Source organism: Cygnus olor, chromosome 1 (assembly GCF_009769625.2).
Source record: "Cygnus olor isolate bCygOlo1 chromosome 1, bCygOlo1.pri.v2, whole genome shotgun sequence".
Lineage (NCBI taxonomy): Eukaryota > Metazoa > Chordata > Aves > Anseriformes > Anatidae > Cygnus > Cygnus olor.
The window spans coordinates 33,856,271-33,881,653 of record NC_049169.1 but is presented as its reverse complement, the minus strand read 5'-3'; the positions used below and the strand labels follow the sequence as shown (position 1 = coordinate 33,881,653).

General features: G+C 39.4%; 1 long non-coding RNA gene across 1 annotated transcript; it reads left to right on the top strand.

The window, feature by feature from the left end:
* The first annotated feature begins 4,855 nt into the window (after positions 1-4,855).
* Positions 4,856-24,317, top strand: LOC121064204. Its single transcript, XR_005816408.1, has 3 exons — positions 4,856-4,966; positions 14,194-14,199; positions 24,284-24,317. It is a non-coding gene; the product is annotated as an uncharacterized LOC121064204 (long non-coding RNA).
* Positions 24,318-25,383: the final 1,066 nt, after the last annotated feature.

The window sequence follows — 25,383 nt, the reverse complement described above, 5'->3', positions numbered from 1 at the left end:
CAAAAGCCTGATGATGTGACTATGGTTCCAAAAATCGTATTAATGGAATAAATTGTGTGTGATGGATGAAAAAATATTTATTTCCTTCTGTGTAGACATTTATCTGGTTTTATGCAACATCTTGCCTCCTAGAAAGACCAAAGAAAACTTCATACTCCCAGGTTCCATTCTGTTACTACCTCCCCTTTGAGCTTTGGTTATCCTTCGAAGTCCCAATGATTAACCTTCGAGACTCTAATGAACGTTCATCAGTATTAGCTACATTAGCTCTTATGTGACAGTCCCAGAGAGGACTGCCATCAATGTCAATATTATATCTTCCAGCAAACACAAAAGTTATCAAGAGTAGGAGGTCCTGAGAGGCAAGACTTCATCTGTGTCATTTCTATTATCATTGATGGGTCAGAGACTTTTTACTTTGTATGTTTCCTTATAACAAACAATAGTCACTCTCTCCAGGATGAGGACACAATAGCAGGGTGAACATGGGGTTAATTATTTAGCAAGTAATTTTGTTTAAAAAAAAAAAAAAAAAGAGAGAGAGAAAAAAAAGAATGAATTTAAGCCCACAATGTAACACAGTTGAGTAGGAGCACTTACAGACATTTCATGCGGAGCCATCAGTTCTTCTTCCAGCATTTGCCCAGATCCTACTGAAGCAAACCTGTGGAGCGAGGGATATTCCCTCTCTACAGCTTTAAAGCTCTGCCATGCTAAATCTGGTGTTAGCTCATTTTTAGTACTGTAAACACCTGTGAATTCATGAACCTGCAGTAATGAATTGTAAAGTGGAGGTTACAGAGAATGATATTGGCAGTACAAGAGATGTCTAAAATCATTTGCAATGTCTCTTACACTTTCTGCATTTTCTCTCTGTTTCCTCCTTAAGGACAAAGCTATAAATCATGATTTTTTTTCTGCAAGGCAAAACTATTCTTTTTTCTTTTTTTTTAATAATAATTTTTATTTTTAGCAAGCCTTCTAATCAAAAGCAGGCACAGCCAGATGGGGTGACTTGTGAAAACAGGGTGTATTTTACAGACTATTACTGATTGCCCTTATGAGGTCTGTATGTCCTTACCCAAGGCCCATCTTTCAGAGAAAGTAACAAGTACAAACCTATGTTGTGTGACAGACAAAGACAAAAAACATGGACAGGTGTTAGCTGGAAAAGAAAATAAGCTTGCTAAAGGGCAAGACTGGAAAAAGCATTTTGGTGATGCAACATGGAAAATAATCAAGGCTTGCTGAAAGGACAGCAGGAGAGCCAATATTTGAATAGTCAAAGTTGACAGAATAAAATAAAGCATTGTCAAACCCTGAAAAGCAAACAGCTGTTGATTACAGCAGAAAATTGTCTTCTCACTCTGGAGCTGGGCGGTGTGAGGAGTCATGGAAGAGAGGGCAGCTCCTTCCAGATGTGCACAGCAGAGCTGTCAAACTGCAGCATGCACCAGAAACCCAGCAGGTTCCTGTGCAAAGCCTGCTTATGGCAGAAAAAACATCGCTGAACCTCAAATGAATAGATCAAGTCCTTCTGAAATCACAAAACTAGAATTTACTTTTAAGAGTTCAGCGTCATTAACACTTCAAAATTTTAAAATGCTATTTCTCATTCTCAGTCTCTGAAGACAACAAGCCTTTTCCCTCAAGAGAAACAAGAATTACCAAACATCAAACTGAATGAGCTTCATTCCTTCTTTTGTACTTAGACTGATGAAAGACTTAAGGAGTTGAGGTCTGACAAGTGCTTTTTTTTGTTTGTTAGTTTCCTGCTCAGATTCACTAACTGTCCTCCTCAGTTTTAATGTTTAAATATTTATATGGGTCTACATGCATACATGTGAACATACGTCTTATTTTTTTTTTTCCTCTTTCAAGATGTACATCTCTTTTGAACGTTCTTCTCTTTGCTTTCTTTTTATTTGCAAGTAGCACCAACACAGTCTGCAGAAAGAATTTGTTCTTAGCAATGTAATTATGTGGTAGGTACCGAAATGAAATTAAGTACTCTTATAATTTATGGTGAAGTCCTCTGACCATTCCTGTTTAATACTGATACTAGTGAAGTCAAAAGACTTTAATGAAAGCAAATAGGTCCTGTTATGTTCTGTTACAGATTTAGATCAAGTAGCTCCTTTGAAGTAAAAGATTTATAGCAGCATAAAATCAATATAAGAATCAAAATCCAAGCCTATAAAATGTAAACAGTGTCCAAAATTGGCATGTTATTTAACTCAATTGATTTCTTGGTAAAGAATCTGTGAGGTATGGATGGGAAACCTTTTTTCTACAGAAATAGTCTTGAAATGCTGCCTGCTTGTCTTGACTTTTTTTTTTTTTTTTTTTTTTTAAATTTGGCAACAAGTGAAACATGGTTAATGTTGAGGTCAGCATTGTGAACTATTGCCAAACTAGCACATCAGACCGTTATTTCACCTCATTATCCAATTAAAGCTTTATTCCAGGGAGAGGTTCAGTACTCTCAGATTTCTTACCTGCTTGTCATGTAAATCAGCCAACTGAAGTAAAGTGATATCACTCCTGTACTGCATCTGTTTTAAAGCTCCTTCCACTGCCTCACCCACTGCAGTTATTTTGTGTGAAATTATGGGCAGACTTTTGTGTAGTAAGGTAAGGTATTGGATTAGAATTTTCAACATAAAATGAAAGACAGTCCCCATCTTTTCATAGTGGTTAGGCCAGTTGTGCAACTATGTTTTCCATGGGAATGATGCACTGCAGAATGGGGCTCTGGCACATTATAAAGGTGTGTGATGTGTGACAGCTATGAGTGAACTGGATTCATCTTTAGCCACCCAATAATTAATATTAAGGCATCAACAACTCCTTTACTCCTTAGGAAAAAATAACAAATGTTTCAGGTTTTTTTGGTTTCCCATGCACAGGTCTCTTAATGGTTCTCTAGAGGCCTTAGGCTATCCCTCTTGGATAGCCAGAATCTTTTGTGTTCGGGGTTACATCTGCCAGCCTCTTTTGAATGTCTCTCAGATATAAGAAGTTGCTTACCTCCAAAGGTAGTGAATTCTTATTTTTAAATGACCGGATCAGACCCACCCACTAAGGAATTAATGCCATGTCTTTCAGATACTTGTAACAGAGCAAGTAAATCATCCTTCTGATGTGACTGTTTCTTGTATTGACTGCAGCTGTTTTCCTTTTTTCTAGGTGACTTTCAGATAGCTTAGAAAGATAAGGTGATTCTTCACAATTTTTTTAGGATGATTTTTTTTTTCCTAAATATTTATATCACGTGGAACTTGAGAAAAGTAAATCATAAGCTTCTACACCAAGTTGGACATGACATAAGGAAACAGAGAGAATCCTGACCCAGCCCATCTTCCTCACCTTTTCTCAGTTTCTCTACTAACAGTTCCTCAGCTTAAATGAGGAACCTACACCCATTTGTAAGACTTGTCACTACAAAAAGACATGCAGGAGCTAAGTATTGGTATTAGTACAAACTTGCTCAGACTTCGTAAGTAGATGTACTTACTATGAACAGTAACTCATTAAAACACACTAAAACAACTTGTAAATATCTGTCTCTGTACAAAGAATTTGACCAGGATTAAATATTTTGGCATAATTCCTTGTACAAAGACTATCCTGCATGTTACAGTGCCTTTAATTTTAGAATAGGATGCCTTTGTGCAGCAAAGTTCTTGCCATTGTCAAATAAAAAATAAATAAAAAAATAAAAAAAAAAAGGGAGGAAAAAAAAAGTGGCAGAAAAGGCAAAGAAGAGCAAAGGGACTTCAGCTCCTGTGTTGGTACTGGCATATTAAGTGCATAATTCTGAGTCATGTGGCATGGATATAGGTAAATATCTATATAGTTCCTTCTTTCCATAATTCAGATGAAGGCTGCATTTACCTTCATGAGTAGAAAATAACAGGATGCAGTACTCTGAAACACTGATTCTGAGCATTTCTCTGTGTAAAGAAGTTCTCATGGAGAAATTAATGAGTTCTGAATGCAGTCAAGATTTTTCAATTAAAAAAAAAAAAAATTGTTCTCAAATGAAAGCTAATTATGAGGTAATAGTGAAGAGGAACCTTGACTACCAGCATCTTCTGGTAATGAATATTCCTAGGGAAACAAATGACAGTTTCTTAGAGTTTACATAAGAGGATTGCATAAGCTCCTCTATTTCCCAGCAGCTAGTTCTGCTGAGCTCCAGGATGTCTCTTTCTGGCTATCTTGAAGAATAGCATTGAGCATGATGTCAGGAAGAGAGAAAGTAATGAAAAGTGTATAGAATCATAGAATGTCTTGGGTTGGAAGACACCTTAAAGATAAACTAGTTCCAATCCCCAGCCATGGGTAGGGATGCCACCCTCTAGATCAGGTTGCCCTAGGCCCCATCCAGCCTGGCCTTGAACACCTCCAGGGATGTGGCATCGACAGCTTCTCTGGCCAACCTGCTATGGTTCCTCACCAAACTCTGACTGAAGAAATTCCTCCTGATATCAAATCTAAATCTCCTCTCTTCTAGTTTAGAATCATCCCCCCCTTGCCATATGATTACCTACCTGAGTAAAAAGTAACTCTCCATCATTTTTATAAGACCCCTTTAGTTATTGAAAGGCTGCAATAAGGTCTCCCCAGAGAGCGTAAACCTCATGAAGTTCAACAAGGCCAAGTTTAAGGTCCTGCATCTGGGCTGGGGCAATCCCAAACGCAATACAGGCTGGGCGAAGAATGGATTGAGAACATCTGTGAAGAGAAAGACTTGGAAGTGTTGGTTGATGAGAAGCTCAACATGAGACAGCAATGTGCACTTGAAGCCCAGAAAGCCAACCATATGCTGGGCTGCATAAAAAGAAGCATGGCCAGCAGGTCAAAGGAGGTGATTCTCCCCCTCTATTCTGCTCTCATAAGACTTCACCTGGAGTGCTGCATTCAGCTCTGGGGCCCTCAACATACGAAGGACATGGACCTAGTCCAAAAGAGGGCTGCAAAATTGATCAGAGGGCTGGAGCAGCTCCCCTGCGAAGACAGGCTGAAGGTGTTGGTGTTGTTCAGCCTGGAGAAGAGAAGGTTCCAGGGAGACCTCAAAGCAGCCTTCCAGTACCTAAAAGGGGCCTACAAGAAAGCAGGACAGGGACCCATTATCAGGTAGCATAGTGATAGGACAAGGGGGAGTGGTTTTAAACTGAAAGAGGGTAGATTTAGATTAGATATTAAAAGAAATTCTTTACTGTGAGTGTGGTGAGGCACTGGAACAGGTTGCCCTGAGCAGTTGTGGATGCCCAATCTCTGGATGTGTTTAAGGTCAGTTGGATGGGGCTTTGGGCAACCTAGTCTAGTGGAAAATGTCCCTGCCCATGTCAGGGTGTGGAACTTGATGGTCTTTTAGGTAAATTCAACCCAAATCATTCTACGATTCTATGATTCTCATTCTATGATTCTTTCTGAAAGAAGTTAATCTCTGCTATAAGAATGGTTCATATGCAGTGAGAATATGGGAGCACAAGGAACTTATAGTGTTAAGCCCCATCTCCTTCTATCACAGTTAGTCAGCTCATAAGACCTGATACGTAAATCCATCAGTCAATGTCTTAAATGTAGACAGCAAATAATACCTAACATTAGCATGTTAAAGCTTCTAAAGGACTGGCGGCATATATTTACATTATGAATGAACTTTCTATTTGACATTTGAAAAAGCAAGGGGAAAAAAATCACAGCATCCAAATTCTAAATAGCAGGTATCCTTTGTTTATCAGTCTTGGGGCTATAGGTACGAATAAAATAAAGGTATGAAGGTATAGACTCACAATAGAGCTATATGTATTGCAGCTGTAACAGAAACACAGTGCCATGAGAAAGAGGTATTCACAGAATATTATGCCCTTCTTAAACTATATAAGCAACTCAAGTTGAAGGAAGCTTTTGCTTCATTACATCAGCAGTTGTGTTCTGACCTTTTGGCTGCAGTTGGTAAAAAAAAATCTGTTGTACTTGTCACACACTGGGAATTAACATTTTTCTAAACTTCAACCTCTGTGAATACTTAGTAGTTTGCAAATAGTTTTTCAATGTCACATTTCTATAATGGTGTTATGGAACAAAACTAATTGCTGTCTGTAGTGGATGCAATTCTATTCACAGCAAGATAAATTGGATTTCTAAACTGTGATTTCCATTGTGTTACCTCCATGTATCATGAGAGTTATCCTGATGTGCACAGCGGTGGGCCTACTTACTTATACAGTGAGCTACAGCTTTATGCAGAATGCATCATCTTGTTTTGCTTTCAAAAAGACAGAGGGAATCTCGAAGCATAACTGTAGACTGCCATCTGTTGGAAGGGTTTAATGAGCATACACGCCTCTAACCAGGCCCTACAAAGAGGAGTAGAAAGCATGACTTCTGCTCACGTTCTTAATGACCATTTCCAACAATATGATTAGATTCTGTATCTGTATTTTGATTACTAGAATCAATGAGCTACCAGACCTCTTTCAATTTAGCTCTGTTACCTGGGTGAACAATGTTTATTTTATTTTTTTATTTTATTTTATTTATTTTATTTTATTTTATTTTATTTTATTTTATTTAGAATTCTAACTCCTAACATTAAAAAGATATATAAAGCACATTTTCAGTTTTGATTTTTCATAAGTCTGTTCTGTATTTGAAATAAAAGAAGAAAAAAAAAGGAAGAAAGAAGGTCCTGCTGCTCTAAGAATGCAAAGAAGGAAAGGAAAGGAATGAAACCTGCTGACATTGCAGGCCCAGAGAGTTGTAATCAGTGGCACAAAGTCCAACTGGAGGCCAGGCACCAATGATGTGCCCCAGAGGTACCAGCAACAGAGTTACTGGGAACAAGACTGTTTAACCTCTTCATTAACAACCCAGAAGACAGAAAGAAATGCATCCTCAAGTGGCTGATATACCACAGGTTTCTGCTGCTATTCAGAACAAGCTGGAGAAATGGGTCGAAAAACACCATCAAGTTCACAAAGGGAAATACTGATCCTGTACCTGGGGAGGAATCACCCCAGGCACCAGTACAGGCTGGGGTCTGACCAGCTGGAAAGCAGCTTGGCAAAAAAGGCCCTGGTGATCCCGGCGGACACCAGGTTGTATGTGATCTTTCCCCTTTACTCAGCACTGGTGAGACACACCTGGATTGCTGAATCCAGTTCTGGGCTCCCTAGTACGAGAGAGACAGGAACATACTGGGATGATGTGCTGTGGTCCAGTGAAGGGTCACAGATATGTTAATGAGACTGAAGCATCTGTTGTATGAGGAAAGACTGAGAGAGATGGGACTTTTCAACCTGTAGAAGAGAAGGTTTAGGTGTGTCTTACAAATATGGATAAATATTTGATGGAGTGCAGTAAAGACGATGGAGTCAATCTCTTCTCAGTGATGCCTAGTGAAAGGACAAGAGGCAATGGAAACATTAAAAATAAAATAATAATAATAAAAAAAATGAAATTCCATCTGAACACAAGAAAACATTTTTACTGCAAGGAAGATTATAAACAGGGACTCCAGAGTCCCTGGAGTCTCCACTCAAAGAGATATTCAAAACCGCACATGACAGAGACCTGTGCTAGCAGCCCCAGCTCTGAGCAGGGAATTGGACTAGGGACATCCAGAGGTCTCTTCCAATCTCAGCAATTCTGACATCCTATGAAAATGGCTGTAGTGAAAATCTGAATGGTTGTAGCTCTTTCCTTAGGAGAAAGCATTGTTTTGAAAGATTAAGGTCACAAGTCCTCTTTTCCAATTTTAGATGACTAGTTCAACACTGAAGTAAAAAACTCAACAACCCATTATGTGTTGTAAGAGATATCTCAGAGATTTGAACTCAATCCTGTGGTCTGAAAAATTTATGTGAACAGTATAATTCAGACTATGATTTACAGTCAAACTCTAATGTACCGATGGACTGTGAGATTCCATTTCAATTTAAAACAAAATAGTCATGTATAATGCAGAAATGTTGTTTTGAGCCCTTGTATTAAGAATGAAATTGTTGGAGGATCAGGCGGCTCAAAGGATTATCAGCAAGGATAAGGACTCCTGTTTGTCCTGGATGACAAAGAACAAACTTGCTTGTAATTTCAGACCTAGTTGTTAAAGTAGCAAACGGTTTCAAACTCTCACTCTGTGTGGACACTGGCCAATGCCTAAAAACCTCTCTAGTGTAATGTGTGAATATCAGAGCTGTTTCAAAACCTCTCTGCTATGTAGGCAGCATATTTCCTGCAGATAATAAGAGATACACCATCATTTTATTTTTCTTTAACATTAATGTCAACAACTTTAATTTTGTCACACTGATAAAGGCAGGTAAAAGAAAGCAGGTAGACGTGGGAAGCTGTGATGGATCATCAGAGTTTCAAGGAGCAGTGGTAAGGGGCCAGGATCAGTCAGGGAGTAAGACAGAGAGTGGGATTAGCAGGTATTTGCAGATTTTCAGAATGGCAATGGCCGAGAGTTCTCTGCTACTCCTGGTGCTAGCGCAAGGCACAGGCATCAAGAACGTGCATGAGTAGCTAAATTTTGTCTTGCTGGGATTCTCTCCAGATTCGTCCATCTCCTCTCTCCTCTTTCTCCATAACACAGGATTTGCTTTTCCATCCTAGAACCCGCCAGGGATTTACCAAGCCTTTTGAGGTACCAGTAGCTCTCACAATGCTCAGATCTTCTTTACCTGCAGCAGTCACCTCACCTCTGACAGCTCTGAGACCAGTCACTGGAAAATGAGGGAACAGAAAGGAATTGGGTAGCCTTTAAACCCCCTTCAGCTGCTGCATATCAAGAGAAGATAGAAAATAGACTGTTCCCCTTTCTCTCTACCTGGAGGAGAAATCAGACCCATAGAGCGTCATAAGTCCAAAGGGACCTCTGCAGATCTCATGCCAGCAGCAAAGTCATGGGCAACCCATGCAGACAGTGTCCATCAGAAACCACGAGCTTTTCCCACACTCAAAACTAGCTCTTTTACATGGTATTATTATGGAATATATAGTATTTATGTTTGTTCACGAAAGAAAATTAACATCATCACGCTTGATGGAAAAAGGTCCTTCCAACATCTGAAGGTTATGAACAGCTAGAGAAAATTGATGACCTTGCAAACAGTCCACTGCTTCTTTCTGGCAGTACACAAACACTTCAGGAAGATATTTCTTTATCTAACATCACAGTTTATGAAAAGTATGATATAGGTGCATATGTATATAGGAGATACAAAAAGGTCAGTAAATTTATAAATGAAATCAGCTGAAATTCTCTTTATGATAGATTAAACATGGCAGTCAATATCCTAAAAAAATTTCTTCATGTCATGTAAGGCCTAAGAACATTTATATCATTTACAATAGAAGTGATTTTCACTGACACCTCATTTGATGTGGCTTAAAGATATCAATGATACTGAAAATCTGCTCACTTAACTGCCACAGCATTTGCAATACGAAATCTTAGTACCCCTTCCATTACCATGTTTCTTCATGGCTTTTCTCCCTGCTCTATATGTTATTTTTCTTGTTTCTCTCTTTTACAATCTGTGTTCATAAACTGGCACCTTGCTTTTGATTGCTTGTCATCTTCTGTCCATGCCTCAAAAAATTTTGTTTCCTGTTAACCTATTGCAGAATATAATATCAAATATAACCTCAAGACATATGCTTTAGAAAGATAAATAGACACTAAAAATGGTAGAAAACCTTTATTTTTTGGTATCAAACATTAGATTTTTATCCATCATTTCTGTTTCAACAAGAATAATATTTTTATAATGCTTTTTAGTATTTATTGGTTAAAAAATAACAAAATAACAACAGCAACAAAAATAAAAAGCTGTCAAAGCATCAAAGACTAACTCCATTATGAATTTAACACCAAATCCACAAAATAACTCTATTCTGTCAAGCAGGAAAGAACTGATCAAGCATAAACACTGAAATCCAAGAAAGTGATTCTTCTAAATCTTGTTTTGTATCCAAACTCCACAGGTATACAGATTTGTAAGATGCTCCTGGACATTCGGGACTGAGGGCTTTTTTTTTTTTTGTTAGCATTCATAGTTATTTGTCCATAAAAGCACCTTCATAGAATCTGTATTTATTTTTTATTTTTTATTTTTTATTTTTTTTGTGTGTGTGTGTGTGTCTCCTTTAATATAGTTGGTAATGCACCCACATTTAGAAAGAGGCTGTTTATGTCTTTTGGGGAAAAAAAAAAAAAAAGCACTGAATGTTTTACAGCAATTGTTTCCTGTAAAAGACAGACAGTCTAGAAAGCAAGAACGGGGCCAGCTCCTCACCACCGGACTGCAGTGCCACTCTTTATTGCTCTGGTTCCCTGTGCATATGCATCTCAAATTAAATGCTGCAGAGCTGGGTGTAGGACTCTTTCTTGTCCGCACAGCTTTGTGTACATGAAGCCTTCCAGGGTGTGAAGAGACAGGTTCTGAATCCCTTCATGACATGAAAAAGCTAGAGTATATATATATATATATAATTTTTTTTTTTTTTTTTTGCTCTGAGCAAAAGAAGTGTTTTAACCTATTCTGCTCTATTCTGACCTTTTAAAAATGGTAACATAAAATCAGTCACAGAGAAAATTTTTCTCTAAAGGCTATGAAGATTTGGCCACCCACTCACACTTCAGAAAAAGTTCCTGTGCAACAGATGTAAGGCTCATAGTAATGTCACATGGAAATTCAGTCTGCTGTTGCTCTTAAAATTAATTTTCTCCTTTGTATAAAACAAACACTTCACCTGTGAAAAAAACTGATACTGGACTCACTGAGTTACGTCTCACTTAATTCAGTCAAACTAAACCTGTTTCATCTAAAGACAACTAAAATGCAAAATCACAGGAGAAGAATTAACTCCAGTATTATTATCTTTGTTATTTACTATTCAGTTTGTTTACTTGTGCCAATGTTGTGGCGAGTTTCTTTTGTCTGCTTTTCTTATTCAAATTCTTCATACCTCCTTGAGATTACTGCAATAAAATTTGGCTTTAATAACTTGCAATTGAAAGGGCATGAGGTTCCACAGTGTTCATCCAGAATGTCATCTAGATTTATCTTCTTTAATTCATAATGTGGAAAACACGTCTCCCTGGTGTTCCTCACCATCATTTAGACACTTTACTGTTATCTGTGTCAGATACAGTTCCATACCTGTCTTATTTTCAGACAGGTATCTTTTCAAGACAAGTACCAGAGATATTATAAATTTAATAACTTTAATCCTGAATTTAAACTTTAAATTAAATTCTGTGTGGGGTAGAACTGTTGTTCAAATCAGGAATTATAATAAGAATGACTGTTTCTCTTGACAAAAAGAGTTATAACAAGTCCAATTTCACAGGATACACTACTTAATCACATCACCAATCTGCTTTAGATTTTTGCACTCAACTTTTTTGTTAGGCATACAAATGTCACCTAAGAACTGTGACTATTTTAGTCATGGCAGACTTTGCTAATACTGTTATATTTTATTGTTCTTTAAACATTTAACTCTGTCAAACCCAGAATTAATAAGCTACAATTTATACAAGTCACATTAAAGACCAAAACTTGCTCCCAGATTCACATGGAGAAATGCTTCTGAAGTAAATGCAAACTGCATATTTGATGGAAAGTGGGTTACAAAACAGTTATAACTGATTATTATTACTATAATATATATTATAATATACATATAATATACATATAACAATATAATATTCATATATATATATACGTACCTAAAAGGCTACAGGAAGCATTGGTATCTCTTTGCTTTGTCTACAGAACAAGACACATGGGGGATGACACTGCCTCATAACCGAATTACAATATGTAGGGACTGATACGAAGGTCATAAGCTTGGTCTATCTTGAACACAGAGCGAAGGGCAATGAATTAGATTAGACTCCTTGGAGACTGCTGACAACCTTAATTTTTCTTAAGATGATCCTATAGGCTTGAGCACCTTCAGTGACAACAGTTATTGTATGACAGAGGTGATCTACCATGAAGAGATGAATTCCGAAACACTTATGGCAAAGTTAACAAAGTATATAAAGGGCCACCAAAACACAACATATGCATAGTCCATTAGGGATGTATTTGGAGACAAGTTTTATGAAACGATTTTCCACAGTCTAGAGATGCTGTAGTTTTAAGGCCTGTTTTCCAGACTTTTTGATCTGGAAAGTTTTTTTTATTTCATTTTCTCTTTTTCAACATGTTCGCCAATGGAGACTTGTCTCACATAAAACTTTCTCTTCCTTGACCTCATAACTCCAGACCATTGCTTTTGCCATCATATTTCTCCTTTCCTCTGGATCTTAAGGAAAGTCAACTTGGTGGAATTCAGGGCAGGATGAGTGAGGTCAAAATAGACTGCTAAATAGGAGTTAGGGTATCTTTAACTGATGAATGATTTCTGGACTGTGATTGAGGCATACTGGGATAACTGTGAGATGGCGATAGTGAATGATGCGGGGGTGAAGACGGGTAATAGTGAAACTGAGAAAGCTGATAGATTCAAGATCACCCACAGGCCTGATGGAAGGGTACTAGGAGACTGTGGAAAATTTATCCTGGCCATCATATATTACTGTGACAACAGAAAAGCTACATATGTTCTTGCAATGAAGAAAATAGTATGAATCTATAAAATACATCTATCTTTGTGTGCCAGATTTTGAAAGAAAACATAAGCCTCTGAGATTTGCCTTTTTATTGTTATTTGATGAAAAAGTGTTTGGTTTGATTTCTAGTCAAAGTGGAGCAGATATGTATAATATAATTCTTCTTTTTTTGATTTAGATATTCTTTCCTATGCTGCTTTGACCATAACAAACTTCATAATTTTAATTAATCTTTGCCAAAATGCTCTTAATTACCATTGTGGTTGAAGTGACATTTCCACTAGAAATTTCTGTTTTTGGTATATTAAAAATTTCCAGAACAAATAGACTTTTCAGGGATGGATTTTTTTCTTTAAGTTTCAATAAAATAAATGGAAGTAGGGTAGTAGTATAGATAGTAGTATATATGTCATAACATGTATATTCATCTCCTCATAATCTAATATGAACATATGGCTAATATGAACATATGGCTACATTATTCCTCCTTCCTGCCAAAAATAAAAAAAAATAAAAATAAAATAAAAATAAAATAAAAATAAAATAAAAATCCCACAACAACCAAACAACACCAATCCTACACTGTTTCTTTTAAAAGTCTCCAAATGGAAAAAAATAAATTAGGAATTTCAAAGATAAATTTTATAGAGCATTTCTACACTTATTCTATGGTTCTTGATTATTGCCATCGCAATCTTTTATTATCATCCTAGTCATATTCATACTAAAATAAATGGAAGATTTTAGTTTAATTCCAGTCAGTGCTATATCAAGGTTTCACCAAGCATTCAAAATCTATTTAATTCTTCTTTGAAGTGCCTTTGGCAGCAATAAGTAGCTATCTCTGTTTCTTTCTCCAAATTAAGTAAACCAGTGCCTGAAGTTCACAGTCAGAATACCATTACTGGGTCCAGTTCAACCTAAATTTTGCTCTCTAAGAGAGAAGATCCCCATAACTTACTTTTATCCACATGTAAAGGATGCGAGAGGTTGATTCATACTGAGAGCATTGTGTGGACTGCCCAGTTCCTGGCCTCCTGAAGAAGAGGCAGACAAAGCAAGAGACTTTGGACATTTTGGTTTAGCAGAATGACAGCAACTGTGTCCCCATCAGTCCCCTGGTTCAGCTGAGATGATCTTTGTGTGCCATATGAGCCCTTCATAAGAAGCATGGTGCAGTGTGGGCTGACAGACCAGAAGGTCATGTTCTTTATTATTCTCATCTTATCATACCCTTGATGGTGAACATTTCCATTAACAGTCTTTAATTTATAATGCCTGAACCTTTAGAGGGTTTTTCTCCTTGAGCATATTAATGTGTACAAATTTATCCACATAAATTTACTGGCAAGCAAACCATTCACACTCCACTACAGGTGCCTTGAGCCACACGTTATCAGAACTTTTCCATGACATATTTATTGGGCCTTTGGAATCACCTCACATTCACTACCTACTGGAAACTTGCCTGAAAAGCTAGTTGCGTGGTAAATTCACATTAACGTATCAGACAAAATCTCTTCAAATAGTTGTGCTGCTGAATAGAGTTAGCAGTTCCTACTGAGAGTCAATAGCACACTAATCTTCCCAGCATTTGTTTTATCACCTATTGTTATTTTAATACAAGTCTGAGACTGAAATCAGGATTTGTCTCCACTGGGTTGGACACTGCAGAGACATACACAAAAACACAATGCCTATAATCAAAAGCTTACATTCTCGTAACAAAACGAAATCACCACCACCACCAAACAACAACAAAAAACGAGAAACAAACACAAACAAAGTTTCATGAAACTATATAACACACAATCAAATTTATCATGATAATGACTTTCACATGCAGTGTTACTTGGTGTGTGATTTTAGTCCCTCATTTGTGTTCTGAAGCACACTTCCTTGGGCTCGTTTTAGGACTAATGGCTGTTCAACAGGACAAAAAGACCCCATTTAATTTATTTCCCTCCTAGCTGAAAGATTCAGATTTCCTAGGCTATGAAATTCGTTTAATGTAAGGAGAAGGAAAAGATGGTTGCAATAAATGAAAGAAGAAAAGATAGTTACAGTAAAAGAAAGAAATAAAAATAAAAGTAAGATAATAAGAATCTGGATGGGAGGGACAGGCAAAGAATGTGAAGAGAGAAAATCTTTCATCTTATGTGCTTTTATGATAAGAAACTCCTAGTTTAACTTTTTTTTTTAAATAAAAAAGAAAAGAAACAAAACCTTATCAAGGTGTAATGAGAAGGGAAAATTAAAAAAAAATATATTATTTGACTGAATTAGAACTGGAATGACATATCAAATAGTGATTTTTTTTTTTCAATTTGTACTTATCTTTCATTTAGTGATTATCTTCAAATTAATTGAATAGTTTGTATGCTACTAACATAATATGTTATAGTTATATAACCATATCTATCCTTAAAATAATGAGTAGATTTTTAATTAGACCCTGAGCCAATACAAATCTCAGCAGATGGATAATCCTATTGTTAATTATCAAAGCACTTAACAAGTGAAATTAGTACCTTAATACTTATCCAGTAGAAATTTATGCACCTTTTACACTTGCTGTGATGTAACCAAATAGCACGGTCCAAGACTATGACTTTATTTTTCAGTAGATTGGAGATGAATAAATGCCCAAAACAACACAACAACAACAAAAAAAAACACATACACAAACAAAACAAAACAAAAAACACACCACAATCACTGTTTAACTGGTAGGATCTAATACTACAAAGTGCACTGAGGTGAAATACAGAAGACATATAATACAAAAAACATCAGGTATATTTTTCCAACTGTGCCAAAAGGTAGAGTCTGGACTTTATAGTCATAATAGCACTTTTTCAGAGAACTACGCTGTTTGAATAATATGTTTCATTAAAAGCAATTAGTTCAATGGCTCTAGTGAAAGGTAAATATAATTCTGCTGCAGCCCTGCTACCTTATTCCCTGTGCAATGGGAGTCAGGTTTTTATCACCTGTGATTCCCGAGTCCCACTAGGAAAAGGTGTGGGAACAGAAACACAAGCATTTTCAGGTATCTGTATATAGACTAAATACCTGAAAGCTCAACTGCAACTGGGATGAAAGCAAAGGCATGCTCTCTCTTCTTGCCCTTCTCCTCACTTTCCCACAACACAAACACATTGGAAGAAGGAGCAGATATAGTTTTCACTACAGAATGAATATATAGTAGAAACATGATCTCGAGAACAGTTTTCATACGAGTCCATGCGTCTCTTTATTGTCTTGTAGATCCAGCTTTACCTTATGTCCATAAGAATAAATATTCTGGTATTTGTTGGTGTACATTTATGTTATAATAGTACTGGAAACTAGAAATAGTTGATTTGGCTTTTGTCAGTGTAAGCCACTTACTATTTCCTTTGTGTTCCTTTCCTTTTAATCAGGTTTGTTTTATAACACAAAACATTACTGGAATTAATGTGAAATTCTGCCAGTTATTTCTCTACTTATTGTCTGTCAGATGAAACTAAAAGCTTTCTGAAGTAAGAGAACACACAAAAGACGACTGGAAAATACTTCTGGTGTTTGGGGTTAGTTTGTTTTTGTTTTCTGTTTTCTTTACTCTGCTATTAAGAGGAATGCTCTTTGCATATTGTTGGTCTCTAAGGATTGTTTCTTTACTTCTCCCATAAAAGGAAATAACTTTCATTAATCCTTACCTTATTTCCATTAGAATCTGTTCAGAGGAAACTGCATTTAAAATAACAAGGTATTAAGATCAGAAGTGAAGTTAATTTATTGCAGTTTTCATGAAAACACACAGAGAATTCCATAGAAGTTGCATAGAAACATGACAAATGCTTTAATTCTTTATTTAAAATGATAGTAGAACTCTTTAAAGTTCACAAAAGCAAGGCAGATTATCACAGTGGAACAATATGTATCATGGCCTAGAGCTAAATGACAACTCTTTTGATAGCTGGATGCATGAGAAGAAAACGTTTTTTCCAAGGATGTGAAAGCACATGTGACTAATGGAAGCTAATAAACAGGTTCTGCTGGGAACTGGCTGGAAACTGGAAATCCTTTTTTAATGGAAATTTCTATTACATTTTAAAAAACTATGCTGAAACAAGCAAACAAAAAATATCTTTTATTCTCTCTTCCTCCGTGGTAAAGGGATTTTGAATTTTCTCTAAAGAAAAAAAAAAAAGAAAGAAAAAAGAAAAAAAAAAGAAAAATAAAAGTCATACTGAAGGTTTTACTAGTTGTTCAAAAGCCATACAGACCACAAAGGTTGGAGGCAAGGAGTAAGTTTTTTTCTAGAATTAGCAGAAAACTGGATGTCTTGTGGACCCTGTCTGTGTGTGCTTCCCTTCAGAGTATCCCAGGATCACTCAGCCCAGATAGCCTGTCTGCAGAAAGCATGGCAGCTATGGATTTGAGAAAAACTATCTGACTGAACAATATTTTATGGGGAAAAAAAAATGGAAGTTTGTGCTTTATTTTTTCCAGTGTGTAGAAAATTAAATTTCCAATGCAAAGTCACTCTTACTCAAAGCCCATATTATCTCTGTTCTTGATATACTTCAAATGCTGAGTTTTACCTTATATACTGAAGATTCAGGATGATGACAATGCTCCTTTCCTAACAAAAGACATTTCTCATTGAATAAGCTCACCCTTGCTGGCTCCTTTATATAGTCTGTGAGAGTTTAACCGGTCAAGTTAGTTAGGATCCCCTGTGAAAAAACACATCTTAAAATATCCGATCCAAATTTAAATTACACATATAGTAAATTTTTGCTGAGAGCTGGCATAGATTCAGGAATAAACGTGAACATCAATTCCAGCTACTGACTGCATTGCAACATTTAGATGATTTCAGTGTTGGTATTACATGACATTTCCAAGTATCAAGAGGTTAAGGAAATATTTATGTTCTTTAAATCACCTTGACATCCAATGCTCGTTTATAGTCTTGTATTTCCTGTATCTTCCAATATTTCTTGTCTTCTGTGCAAAACCCCAACTGTCCACCTCCTGGAATTCACACCACTTCAGAAGGCCTCTAGCATAACCTCCTGCTCAAAGCAGAGTCACATCTGAGCTCAGACCAGGTTGCTGAGGGCTTTTCCATTTGGGTCTTGAAAACCTCCAGGGAAGGAGATTGCACAACCTCTCAGGGCAGCCTCTTCTACTGTCTGACTCTCTCCATACTGTTTTTTTTTTTTCTACTTACATCAAGTCAGAATCTTCTCTGTTACAATTTACAATCCCTGTTTCTCATCCACCTGCCATATGAAGAGATTTTTCCATCTTATCAATAACCTCCTCTTAGTTCACAGAACAGCTGAGGCTGGCAGGCTCTCAGGAGCCCACCTGCCCCAGCCCCTGCCCAAGCAGGGACACCCAGAGCAGGCTGCCCAGGACCACGTCCAGGTGGCTTTTGAAGAGCTCCAAGGAGGAGACCCCACAGCCTCTCTGGGCAGCCTGTGCCAGTGCTCATACACATGGATAAGATCTCACCTGAGCTTCCCCTTGTTGGAAGACTGCTCCTACACCCCTCCCAGACTTCCCTTCTCAGGTTGTTGTGGCTTAACCTGGCAGGCAGCTAAGCACCACACAGCTGTTCGTTACTCCCGCCCCCCCGTGGGATGGGGGAGAGAATCGGTGAAAAAAAGGAAAAAGCTTGTGGGTTGAGATAAAGACAGTTTAATAGGATAGAAAAAGGACAATTAATAATGATAATAATAGTAGTAGCAATACTACTAATAATAATATGTACAAAGCAAGCGATGCACAATGTAATTGCTCACCACCTGCCCACTCTTGCCAGCCACCCCACATAATTGTTCAGCATGACTCCACGTGGTATGGACTATCCCTTTGGCCAATTGGGGTCAGCTGTCCTGGTTCTGTGGCTTCCCAGCTGCTTGTGACCCCGAGCCTCCTTGCTGACAGGGTGGTATGAGAAGCTGAAATGTCCCTGACATGTAAGCACAGCTCAGCAAAAATTAAAACATCAGTGTGATATCAACATTATTCTCACCCTAAATCCAAAACACAGCACGCTACCAGCTACTATGAGGAAAAGTAACTCTACTCTAGATGAAACCAGGACACCAGTTTTCATGAGTCCTCGTATTTAGTAACTCTCCTACCAGACTTTTAACATCAACTACCTAATAGAAAAATATTTTATTAATTCCACTGGCATCACAATGAGCCATCTGCTTTTCATAAATCCTTCAGATTTTACTGGATTATATTTCCTGTAAAGTATTAGGAATAAGGAAAACCAAACAAGTACACCTCTAGGCTATTTTTTTGTGCCAGAAGTTGTAAAATATGATGTGACAATGACAAAGAAAGAAATATCTGTGGGTTTGTTTCAATGATATAAACATCATTTTCTCTTAGTAGACTTGTACACTATTTTTAACACGAGAATATTTTTGTTTGTCACTATACTTCTGGTATTTGCTTCCACTAGGCAGATTCCAAGCATGAAATTTGGGTCCTTTAGATGCAAGTAGGAGTTCTGCTACTGACAAAAGGGAATCTCACAGTTGACTCCATGTGAATTTTTCAAAACTATTGCATGCTTTTGTTCTTTTATCTTCTTTTGTATATCAGAATGATTTTTTTATTTTATTTTATTTTATTGAAGAATTTGAAATCCCTGCAGGAAAGGCCATACTTTAAAACATTTAACTTGAAAAAATTACTAAGCAGATAGAGTTTAAGTATTATTTATGTGACCAATTGGGTTAAGTTTTCATCAGCATTTGCTTGAGTTTCCATGTTTTTTTTCCAGACAGGGAGTTACCAGGAATTCACTGCTGTATTTCTTGAAATAGTTGCAAAAGATGTTGTGCCAATGTGAATTGTACCGATAGGAATTCTGGGGAATGGTGCTGCTGAATGGCATAGGAGACGCTGGTTTTGAAACAGAGTATGTGTGCACACAATGTGAGTACATTCTTAATTTGCAATCATTGTATAAAATATATAACTTTGGGGAAAGAAAACCTGGATGTGTATTTTAAGTGAAATAGGGCTGACCTAAATCACAATGCTTAATATAATGGAAGACACAGTATACTGTCATATCAGTGAACTATCTTTCCAGATAATTAAAGTACTCCTTACAAGGAAATCCACTATTCTATTCTTCAAGGCCTTATTTTGAAAATCTTATTTCCTTAGTTATATTCTGTTACTTTTTTTCTTGTTCTTTTTACATTTTTTTTTTGAGTAAAGCCGAATGTTTATCAAGAATAATTTATATTTCCTAGGTGTCAGCTGCATTACAAAGCTGATACTGAATCTTTCTTGCCACTTGATATGCAGTCATTCCTCTTCTCATTATTACATCGCTAGCCTATCTGACTTGTTTATTGTCCATTCAAGTAATTTATAAAGATAAGAAATTGCAAAAGTCATTTGGATGCCTGCAGACATCCCACATGGTAAAGCCTCAAATGGATGCAGTCTTTTTCCTGTCAAATAAACTCATGCTATATGCTCACTGTTTCTTTGCAATCCTTGATTTTATTTAGCCTCTCATTTATGGATGAGTCACTTGTGAAGATCTTCATCAGTCAGCCAGTTATTCCATCATTGGTGATGTCCTTCTCTTCAAATGAGTATCTTCAGGCAAATAAAAATAAAATAAATCTGCAATTGCATCAGATCATAAAAAAAAGAGACAATAAATAGGTAAAGTTTAAAATGTGATTAAGATAGTTTCAGTAGATGACCTAAAACCAAATGAGGCAGACTTAATACAATGAACACACAACACAAATCATACCAGATCAAAGCTTATTAATGCCTCTGGGAACAGTGCTGGCCTCATTCTGCTTCCTGTTAAAACTTCCCATAATAAACTCCCCACTATCAACTGGTAATGCTTGTCAATGCTGCTTGCAAACTGAAGACCAATAAGAATGGGCCAAGCCTGAAAAAGATCCTTAAAGATAAGCTGAAATAGTTTGGCATGTCAGTAGATCCACACACAGCTTTGCCGTCTTAGAACAGGCTTTGCAGGACATAGCAAAGCAATAATGAGTAACTGCTACCCTGCTAATTAGAAGTCAAGCTGGAGTTTAGAGCTCTAATCAGATTGTAAATAAGGAAAGAGACATGCAGAAGAGCCAACAATAGCTCTTGTGGTGACACTTGTACAGATGGTTTGGGCACTAAGGATGGCATACTTATACATATTTATGTGCATATTATCTTGATGTGAAGAATAAAATATTGCCTACACTTCAGTTTACCTGTGAGATATTATCTTGCCCAGGGGCTGTAGTGGGTTTACGTGGCAAGGTTTTGGTAGCAGGGGGCCATAGGGGTGGCTTCTGTGAGAAGGATCTAGAAGCTGCCCTGTGTTTGGTAAGGGCCCCACTGCTGACCAGAGCTGGGCCAATAAGTGATATTGTTTTGCGCCTCTGTGAGAGCATATTTAAGACAGGGAAAAAAAAAACACTGGAGGTGGAGAGGTGGAGAGGTGCTCCAGGTGCTGCAGCAGAAGTCCCCTGCGGCCTGTGGTGAGGACCATAGTGAAGCAGGCTGTCCCCCTGCAGCCCATGGAGTACCACGGTGGAGCAGGGTTCCACACTGCAGCCCATGGAGGAGACCACGGTGGAGCAGGTGGACCTGCACCGATGGAGACTGTGGCCTGTGGAAGACCCCTGCCAGAGCAGATTCCGGGCCGGACCTGTAGCCCGTGCAGAGGAGGCCATGCAGGAGCAGGCGACCTGGCAGGAGCTGCTGCCTGGGGGTATCCAGGTTGGAGCAGTTTGCTCCTGAGGGCTGGACCCCGTGGAACGGACCCATATCTGGAGCAGTTCTTGAAGAGCTGCTGCGTGTGGGCAGCCCATGCCGGATCAGTTCAGCAAGGACTGCATCCCATGGGAGGGACCCCACAGCACAGGGGATGAGAGTGACCGAGAAGGAGCGGCGGCGAAGTGCTATAGACTGACCATAACCCCCATTCCCCCGTTCCCCTGCACTGCTCAGGGGGAGGAGGTGGAAGATGGGGGGGAAGGTACTTTTGGTTTCTTTCCTTTGTTTCTCACTTCTCTAGCTTGTTAGTAATAAGCAATAAATCTTACTATCTCCCTATGCTGAGTCTGTTTTGCCCATTACAATAATTACTGAGTGATCTCCCTGTCCTTATCTCAACCCTTGAGCCCTTTTCATCGTATTTTCTCCCTGTTTCTCTTTGAGGAGGGGGAGTGAGAGAGTGGTTGTGGTGGATCTTGGCCACCCACCCGAGTAAAACCACCACAGAGGCAAAGAAAGAAATCAGGGGATGCTGCTAGAGAAGATGATGAACAGAGACCTCTCTGTGAAATCTCCTAGTCAATAATTAGCAACCAGGCTATTCCATGTGAAGAAGTTACTGGCCTAATACCCAGCTATACTGGAGAATGTCTTTTACATGCTGGTTTAGAGAATGTGTGAAGGGGACCATCAGACATAATTGTTCACAACAAACCTCTGACAGAAAGAGGAGAGGCACAGGTTTTCTCTTTCAGTCCATTCATGGACCTAACCTGGATCTACTGGGGCTGCAGGAAGAAACCAGGATGAGGAGACGGATGAGGAGTTCTACAGGCAGCTGGCAGAAGTTGCAAAATCGTCAGCGCTTGTTCTCATGGGGGACTTCAACTTCCCAGACATATCCTGGAAGCACAACACAGCCCAGAGAAAGTGGTTTAGGAGGTTTCTGGAGAGTGTGGAAGATAGCTTCCTGACGCAGCTGGTTAGAGAGCCTACCAGGGGAGGTGCCCCGCTAGACCTTCTGTTCACAAACAGTGACGAACTGGTGGGAGATGTGGTGGTCAGGAGCTGTCTTGGGCAGAGTGACCATGAAATGGTAGAGTTCTCTATTCTTGGCGAAGTCAGGAAAGGGACCAGTAAAACCGCTGTATTGGACTTCTGGAAGGCTGACTTTGAGCTGTTCAGGAGACTGGTTGGCAGAGCCCCTTGGGAGGTGGTTCTGAAGGGCAGAGGAGTCTGGGAAGGCTGGGCACTCTTCAAGAAGGAAATCTTAATGGCTCAGGAGCGGTCTGTCCCCACGTGCCCAAAGACGAGCCGGCGCGGAAGAAGACCGGCCTGGCTGAACAGAGAGTTGTGGCTGGAGCTTAGGAGAAAAAAGAGGGTATATAATCTTTGGAAAAGAGGGCGGGCCACTTAGGAAAACTATAAGGATGTTGCGAGGCTGTCCAGAGACAAAATTAGAAAGGCCAAAGCTCATCTGGAGCTCAATCTGGTGACTGCGGTTAAAGATAACAGAAAATGTTTTTACAAATACATCAACACAAAAAGGAGGACTAAGGAGAATCTCCATCCTTTACTGGGTGCGTGGGGAAACTTAGTTACAAAAGATGAGGAAAAGGCTGAGGTGCTTAATGCCTTCTTTGCCTCAGTCTTTAGTGGCAAAACCAGTTGTTCTCTGGATACCCAGTACCCTGAGCTGGTGGAAGGGGATGGGGAGCAGGATGTGGCCCTCACTATCCATGAGGAAATGGTTGGCGACCTGCTACAGCACTTGGATGTACGCAAGTCGATGGGGCTGGATGGGATCCACCCGAGGGTACTGAGAGAACTGGTGGAAGAGCTGGCCAAGCCGCTTTCCATCATGTATTGGCAGTCCTGGCTATCAGGGGAGGTCCCAGTCGACTGGCAGCTAGCAAACATGACGCCCATCTACAAGAAGGGCCGGAGGGTACACCCAGGGAACTATAGGCCTGTTAGTTTGACCTCAGTGCCAGGGAAGCTCATGGAGCAGATTATCTTGAGTGTCATCACGCGGCACTTGCAGGGCAACCAGGTGATCAGGCCCAGTCAGCATGGGTTTATGAAAGGTAGGTCCTGCTTGATGAACCTGATCTTCTATGACAAAGTGACGCACTTAGTGGATGAGGGAAAGGCTGTGCATGTGGTCTACCTTGACTTCAGTAAGGCTTTTGACACCGTTTCCCACAACATTCTCCTCAAGAAACTGGCTGCTCGTGGCTTGGACTGGCGTACGCTTCGTTGGGTTAAAAACTGGCTGGATAGCCAGGCCCAAAGAGTTGTGGTGAATGGAGTCAAATCCAGTTGGAGGCCGGTCACTAGTGGAGTCCCCCAGGGCTCAGTGCTGGGGCCAGTCCTCTTTAATATCTTTATCGATGATCTGGATGAGGGGATTGAGTGTACCCTCAGTAAGTTTGCAGACGACACCAAGTTAGGTGCATGTGTCAATCTGCTCGAGGGTAGGAAGGCTCTGCAGGAGGATCTGGATAGGCTGGACCGATGGGCTGAGGTCAACTGCATGAAGTTCAACAAGGCCAAGTGCCGGGTCCTGCACCTGGGGCGCAACAACCCCAAGCAGAGCTACAGGCTGGGAGATGAGTGGTTGGAAAGCTGCCTGGCCGAGAAGGACCTGGGAGTACTGGTTGATAGTCAGCTGAATATGAGCCAGCAGTGTGCTCAGGTGGCCAAGAAGGCCAACAGCATCCTGGCTTGCATAAGAAACAGCGTGGCCAGCAGGTCTAGGGAAGTGATTGTCCCCCCGTACTCGGCTCTGGTGAGGCCGCATCTCGAGTACTGTGTTCAGTTTTGGCCCCTCACTACAAGGACATTGAGGTGCTCGAGCAAGTCCAGAGAAGGGCAACGAAGCTGGTGAGGGGTCTGGAGAACAAGTCTTACGAGGAGCGGCTGAGGGAGCTGGGATTGTTCAGCCTGGAGAAGAGGAGGCTCAGGGGTGACCTTATCGCTCTCTACAGGTACCTTAAAGGAGTCTGTAGCGAGGTGGGGGTTGGTCTGTTCTCCCACGTGCCTGGTGACAGGACAAGGGGGAATGGGCTAAAGTTGCGCCAGGGGAGGTTTAGGTTGGATATTAGTAGGAACTTCTTTACTGAAAGGGTTGTTAGGCATTGGAATAGGCTGCCCAGGGAAGTGGTTGAGTCACCATCCCTGGAGGTCTTTAAGAGACGTTTAGATGTTGAACTTAGTGATATGGTTTAGTGGAGGACTTGTTAGTGTTAGGTCAGAGGTTGGACTAGGTGATCTTGGAGGTCTCTTCCAACCTAGACGATTCCGTGATTCTGTGATTCTGTGAAAGATGTGAAGGAAATTACACATTTTACTGTTTTAATTAACTTGTCAAGATGCCCTGTTCCAACTAAGACATTTTACCAACACATACTGGATTAACAGAATGGAGGAATTCTGGTACCAGCCCTGAACAAAAGCTCTTCTTGGTGACTGGGGCACCACAGTGAGACACCTTTACCATCCCACATGTACATCACTTACCAAGCACATGGCAACTCTGTAAGCAAAGAGTGATGCAATGAAATGTGGATGAAAGCAACCTGACAAGTGTTGATGACACTCGTGGAGGTCATATGCCTCTGAAGTACTAGGAAAGCCATCCCACATAATGGACACATTTCCTAAGAGTACTTTCATGTCCCATTTCCCTAAAATTCTGCAATTCCATTTGATATGCAAGATGTCAGGGACATAGCCCACAAACAGTGTCTTTCTTCCTCAGGACATAGCATGACACGTGGCACTAAGTGACCTTCAGTCCTGGAAGCAATACTTTCTCCTTCCCAAGATTATACACCACTCAGCAGATGCACGTAAAGAAATTGTAGTATACCGTTAAGTATTCAGTGGCTGGCTGTGTTTTCACAGCATTGGTTAGAACCATGAGTCTTACAATGTTGCTCTGTTTCACAGGGAAT